Here is a 7,190-nt window from a genome sequence, read left to right on the forward strand (position 1 = left end):
GTACTTAACCTTCGAGTCTTTTCGCCTTTTTCTTCCTTTTTTTTTACGCCTCTCTTTGTCTCGTTACCAGGTGGTCATTCCTGTTTTCATTGTGTTTCGATTCTAAGGCACCTCGGGGATCGTGTGTCCACTGAGATCTTTAATGGATGTATCGTTACGTCGTGTTGTTTATAGCGTTCTGAAGGGATTTTTGAAACCGCAGATGTTTATTGATTTTGAGCGAACAAAATGGCAGAATGGATGTTTCGATAGGCGCAAGAATTGCGGGTATTAAATGCTTGGATGGTTTAAGGTTTACCAATTCATTTATCGCTGATTATTAACTATTAATTTTTAGACGTGGAGATATATTCTCGAAGGTGGAAATGCGAGGCTTGGTTGGAAACTAGTAGATATTGTTATTCCTACACAGGTGATTCCTTGCAGAAACCGATAAACGCGGTACAGCTGGTAACTTATTAATTTTATTTGTTGAGTTATCGAGCAAGTTTCGATCGCTGAACCGTAAAAAAATGTATGCCATAAGGTATGAAATAACGTTATTCCAAACGTTCCATCTTTACCACACGCATGACCCAACATCTAAGCCGAAAATCCTCTCACGAAGAGAACAATGCTCGCTTACATAAAGAAGACTAACCCTGAAGAAATTACTGGCGGTATCCCATTCGTATTCGAAACGAGACGAGCTGTTAACGAGGCGCGCTTGCCACTCGAATTCGCGACCAGAGGTGGTTCCGTCGTCCACCACGCGTTCCGTTTCTTCTTTCGTCTACGCTCGTGTTCGCCTCGTTCTATTCTCTCTCTTTCCCATTTCCTAACCGTGTTCGCCTCTCTTTCTGTTATTCTACGTTGCAGAAGGCATCCTGGCGAGGTGTTTGGACCGCAGACCACACCGAGTCACGCACAGTAATAACCCTTGGCGAGGGTGAATACGGTTACCTACGGCCTACGGTTACCAGTCGGGTTAAAGCCCTACGGAGTTTCGTTCCGGCCGCTATACTTGTTTTTACGGTTCATAATTCAGCCGAGTGTATTTCAAACGCCTGCCAATGCGGGACCGTAACGTCGATGCGCTTGTGTCGTCGTTCGAACGGAGCAAACCCCGCATTACGAGGCGTCACTTTGGGCCCCGGGGAGATTTAAGCTCGTCGTACGCGACGCGAAAACTCGTCACCCACGATTGCCCGGTTATTTATGCACTTCGTCCACGGCCGGACGTTCGGGAATTAGCCACGAGGCTAACCGAACGAAATGTGCGGTCGCCGCGCGGCTCCTTCGACCGTTTACAGCCCGATGGAAATATGTCGCGCACGCCGGACAATGAGGGTCAGCCGAGTAATGAAATACGATCGAACGGCCGATAAATCTTGGTAGAACGGTCCGTTGTTCCGTAAAGAATCCGAAACGTCGATTACGATGGACAGTGGGGACGAACGGCAAGGGTTACGCGCCGCGAGATGCCACTTTGTTGTTTCAGGGTGGAGAAGCGTTCGGTGGTTAGGTCTCTGAAGCTTTCTCACGACGATCGTATGTACGCGAGTAACGCGACGAGAGAACGCGATAAGTTTATTTCTCGTTTCTCGTAGTAGAATAATTTCGAAATTTGTTGCATCGTTAACCGATTCTTTATCCTCTTTGTCGGTCAAGGGTAAAGAAGGCTTTAGAGAGTCGAATTTTCAAACTTTCTTACGATGATCGCTAGGGGGTAATATGATGGGTAAGAGATTCTTTTTGTTTTTTTTTTATAGCTGTTGTACATCGATAATGGTTCGATGATAGCAACGAACGTGTTAAGAGCGAAGAAGACTTGGATGGTGAGAGTCAAGATTTTGTAGCTTTCCTACAACGCACGTGAAGGTAGAGAAAAAAAGGTACGAGTAATAAGTCATATATTTTGCTCGTTTTAAATTTTGACTCTATACTACAAAACCATTTTTTTATTTCATTTTAGGATCGAATAGGTATGGACTACATGTCTCAACGACACGCAGCAAATTGCAATGTTACAAACTGTCCACCGAATCTCTTTCGATTGTAACAGCGCGGCGTATCTTACAATTCGTTACAGTCATGTCTGTCAAATTTCGAGGCTCACCTCGAGTAGTCAGTGGAGCATGATAGTTTATTGTTCCAGTATACGAGTGTACGAACACTGATATAAACACAGGCCAGTTCTATGGCGTGTATGGTGTACAATTCTGGTTTACGGTACGCTTGAACATTCTCTGTGCAGAGCACAATGCATATACGTTATGTATGTATATAAAAGAAGAAAAAGAAAGGGAGAGAGATGCCTCGGAGGTGTTACGGCGTAACTCCGTCATTATCCTCGGCGGCCGTGATCGTCCGGGGAAAATTATATTCAGATGAGAAGGAAATCAATTCCACGATAGAATCGGCGAGCCTTCGATTAGAACCGAAGCTGGTGCGGGAAATGCAACGGAAAGTGGATTAAATTGCAACGGATGTTTCTTTTTCGAGTATTACCGTCGAGAACATTGCTTCCTCGGAGGCCAGATCGTCTTCGACGTTTCCAGTCGGTGAGTCATTTAAAATATTTCTGAAATATCTGAAACGTCTTATATTTTCTTCTTCCTTTTGTACGACGAGTAAGCGTTCGTTGATTTTAATATCACGCTTAGCTAGAATTTTTTGCTCTTGAATTACAACATTAATTTCGTTTAACGTCGATCGTTCGTTAAATTTTTGGAAATATTACTCGGTGAATATTTGAAATGAAATTTGTAAATATCTAATTGTAGAATGAAAATATTAATTCCAAAGTTTAAGCTGCTTTCTATTTTGATCTTCTCTGAAATTATTCTTTAGGTTTGTTTATTTTAGAAATAATCGTTACTTCTGCCTATACATTTTGATATTACATTGCAATATCTGGATCATTCGAGTAATTACAAGCGCTACTATAAACGAATTCGAGGAAAGAGCGTAAAACATCGATATGAAGCCACTGAAAGTATCGCTTAAATACCTTCCGATCGTTTTACAGCGTTATAGGGAAACATTTAGCCATACGATCTTCCTGTCCCTTCTTTCTTTTTTAATTTTCCCTCCTCTTCCTCGTCCCGCTTTCGGCCTGGAGCCTCTCTCCAGTTCTCTCTACTTACATTCCGCAGCCGGTTCCGTAGCGCACCGTGGCTTAATTGGCGATAAAACCTCGCGGCCTCGTAAAAAAATCTCGCCTACCCCTACATTGTATTAATTAGGGCCCTTATAATGCCTTAAATAAGGCGTAGCTTAGTTATGGGTTGGTCGAGGCCGAGTTGCGCCGTGTTATCTCGCTGGTTAACCACCCCGCCGCCTCCGTGTCCATCCTTTGCCTCTCCATTCTCTCCTTTGTCCATCTCTTTCTTTCTTTCTCTCGCGTGTTCCAGAGATACCTGAACGACCAATTATCAGCCATAATATCATCGAGGCCCGGCGGGCTCGGATTAATCGTATCCGGTTTCCTATCTCGCGGAAAAAGCGCTATAAAAGAATTTTCTGCCGCGGGAGATACGACTGGACGTGGCGGTCGTAATAAAATCTATCGGCCTATCGACCGTCCTTGACGATGCTTCGTGCTGGTTCGAAATCGTCCGCGCGACGATCAAAAATTTGTCACGTGGATCCTGTTCTAAGTATTTAGACGAAATTTGTCGAAATTCGATTCTATATCGTAGCGTTTATCTTGTAATACGGAGGATTCTGTACAACTAGTTTATCCAGTTACACCGTAATCCACGTTGCTTTTCTTCTAAATATTTTCGCGGAACTTTTACAAAGTAGATTTTACATCGTTTTCCAACTAAACTCTGACGTCGGTCGTATCGTAAGTTCGTGGTAGAAATTTTTACGAATGAAATTTTGTGTTACGGCATATTATGACGGTTAACTCGTATTAATACAGAACGTTTCAAGTAGCTCCTTCGCTCAAACTTTAGCTGCATCAACCAAGTAGTTGGTCTCCGGTCAAACTTTGATCGGTATTGGCTTCGGGCGACTCAGGTATTAGAGCTACTCATCTCGAAACGGTATTTCCGTATCGTGCAACGATTTAAATATTACACGTTAATCTTTTTCTTTCTCTCCGCTTCACGGAATGTGCACGCGCGCACGATGACTGGAACGCGGGAAACGCGTTTAAATGGTCAGCGGGATGATTCGGTGCTCTTATTACAACGTCTGCTACACGCGAATGTTGCCCCTAATGATAGTCCGCTTAGTGGGATGATTACAGCCAGCAGAGAATACGGCTATCGAACGGCGTGGCGGAATCGATGGATTACGAAAATAAATCGAACGCCGCGATACACCTCTTTAAGGATGTTACGCTATGATTTAATATGCCCGAATCTCGGCGCCACGGTGATTCGTCGCCTGCGGCCTTGCTCTTCGTTTTGATTGTACGTTCGTTTAATTTTTCGTCGCCGCATTTTGCCAGCGAAACGCGTATTTCGTTTAAATCCCTATTTTCATCCTAAATATCGACCGATAATCGCTGAACAACCGAGAAACGGAAATACAGGGTGTTTCAGGGATTATAGGCAAAAGAACGTAACCGGCCAATAGAATTCGCGGAAAGGGAATAAATCGGTTTCGATAAATGTAGACCCGCGGTCTACAGGTTGATTTTAGACGTTTAATTTTTTTAACTTGGAAAGTTTCTCGACCGTACGACTAGGAGGTATATTATAAAATATTCGTTATTTCATGGCTTCTATATGAGATTGATATTTCTAGAACCATCGTTACTCGTAAGTATCGTTATATCGTGTATCGTATATTATACATAGGTGTATTGTGTATCGTATTTGTGAAAAATATTTATATAGCTCAATACGTGCCGTTTGAACGGATTTTAACCATTCGGAACAAAAATTGCGATAAAAAGACAACGATAACATAATTTGGAACCAAACGGGTTAAACCAATACCTACTATATATATATATATATATACACACACACACACACGCATATATCAGTATCACTTAAGAGGGATAATTGCTCGTCGCTACATCAACGATTCTTCCTTTCTAATGGCTTCCATTAAAACGATTCGTTTTAATGGAATCGCGCTAGTAAGTTGATTCAGAGTTACGGAGATCAGGTTGTAACCCTGTCGATTCCTGGGCGTAAACGGCACGCGCTTGGGTGGGTCTGGAACCAGGACTCATTGAGCCCGACTTCTTTCGTTCGATTCTTATCTGGTCCGAGGCCGCATATAATTACAATTAAAAGAGATGGTCGTCGATAAGGGAAGAGGACCTCCGTGTGTCGAGGGGTTCTTCTTCTTAGGCCCCGGCTATATCCTCCCTCTTCTGCCTATCTTCTTCTTCGTTCTATCGCCTGTTCACTCAGGGGTCCAGTCGATGCACCCACCTATATGGTTATAAAAGGGATGGTCAGGGGAGGCCCGGATTACAGGGGGGAAGGGAAGAATGGTGGCATAATATCCGCTTGAACTTAAGTTATATTCCTCCTCGTGCAGCCGAGATATCGGTGCGGAGGTGGAGTTCGGTTCGAGGGTATGCTAATTCCGGCCTCGGGCCACCACGCAGCCCTTAATAGCCAGCTGAGCAGCTCTTATGCCAGCAACTAGCGCTCGTATATACAGCGTAGAGGGACGGTGTGCATCTCTCGTAGTTATAGAGGTCTCCCGGAGTCGATGGTACCGTCGGCGAGAATCACCGGTTTTTCGGAATGTTAATGTCCCGGTAGAGGCGCCCCTTGCTCGGCTCATGTCGACGATTAGCGCTCGTACGTGTAATTGGGATAATGCGTCGGGACTCTCCTTCTCCCTTCCTCTTCTTCTCCTCTATTACTCGTTTTCCAGGTATTCGGGACTTTTTATCGTATTTAAGCGAGGGAGTTTAAATGGCCGTGTACGGATACCTCCGGGGGTATACGTGCGCTTCCAATGGCCGCGTGATTGCTCTATCTCTGTTTCTCTTTCGCGCGCCGTTCCGTCGTTTTTAGCCAGAATTTCAGCTCGTGACTTTCCGCTCTTTGGATAATCCACGGAGCGGATTACCTACGCAGACGAATCGGGATCCTGCGGTTCCGGGAACCCCGTGTTTTCGAAAACACGGTTTTCAACACAGATTGCTCTTCCTCTTTACCAACTTATTCATTTTCACCGGTTTCCTCTTCCTCTTCTTCTTCTATTTTAGCCTTTCTTTTAAGGATTTTGTCCTTCTCTTTCTTCTTCTTCTTCTTCTTCTCGCGATAGAGGAAGCTTTTCTCGTGCAACGAGTCGTGCCATTCGAACGATCGTTATCTTTCCTTTCTCGTTACAAGGCGATAAGCGAAATAAGACAGGAAAATCTTGAACGTTTTTCACCTTGTAAGTAGGAGGTTAAGTAGTTTGGTCCTCTCGCGAGATTATTTTCAAGACGCCGGTATATTTATTAACGCCAGAGGTTTCAAGATATAATTTGCAAGGGGAAGCTAATTTTTATAGGTAGAGCATATATCCCGGACATTCGGTACGACGTTTTAAACAAAAACTAGACAGATTCCAAAATACAGATTCGCGAGTTTGATACATCTTGCCTAAACAAAAAGCGCAAACCTGAAACGACGGAAGTGTCGTTCCAAACTGCATCTATCCGGAAACGCTTCGAAGTTCACGTCGAAGGTTTCCTACAACTTCGAGACCTGTCTCGGAACTGTCTTTCATCCCGATCACGATTTCCAACCGGGAAGACTGACTCCATCGGTCGTCTTTGGGTGCCCCCTCTCCTCTCCTCTCCTCTCCTCGTACCAATCGCTCGTTCCAAACGCGATACGCGGTTCGGTCGCGAAGCGCACGATCGATCGTTATTTATCGACTAATTCGTCTCCATTTAGAAAAAACATCTGCCGTTTCCGAACGAGGGCTTTTGCACCGCGAGCTACGATCCGGGGCCCACGGCGAATAATTCTTAGGAGAGAACGATCCGACGCCAGCCGACGATTCCTACCTCATAGGCAGATAATCGCCTTTGATTTCTCTCTTCGATTCCTGCTCTCTACCCTCCCCTCCTCTGCTTTCTCACCCCCGGTTACCCTCCCTCGCCCTTCATCTCCTTCTGCTCGAGTCCGCGCGATCGGAGATCACTCCCTTCTTATATAATTACCTTATTTCCGAATAATTGGCCAATTTATACTCGAGTCCCAGCTGAAAACAATCCACCTCTCTCTCTC

Source organism: Bombus bifarius, unplaced genomic scaffold, assembly GCF_011952205.1.
Source record: "Bombus bifarius isolate JDL3187 unplaced genomic scaffold, Bbif_JDL3187 scf7180000007970, whole genome shotgun sequence".
NCBI classification, from domain to species: domain Eukaryota; kingdom Metazoa; phylum Arthropoda; class Insecta; order Hymenoptera; family Apidae; genus Bombus; species Bombus bifarius.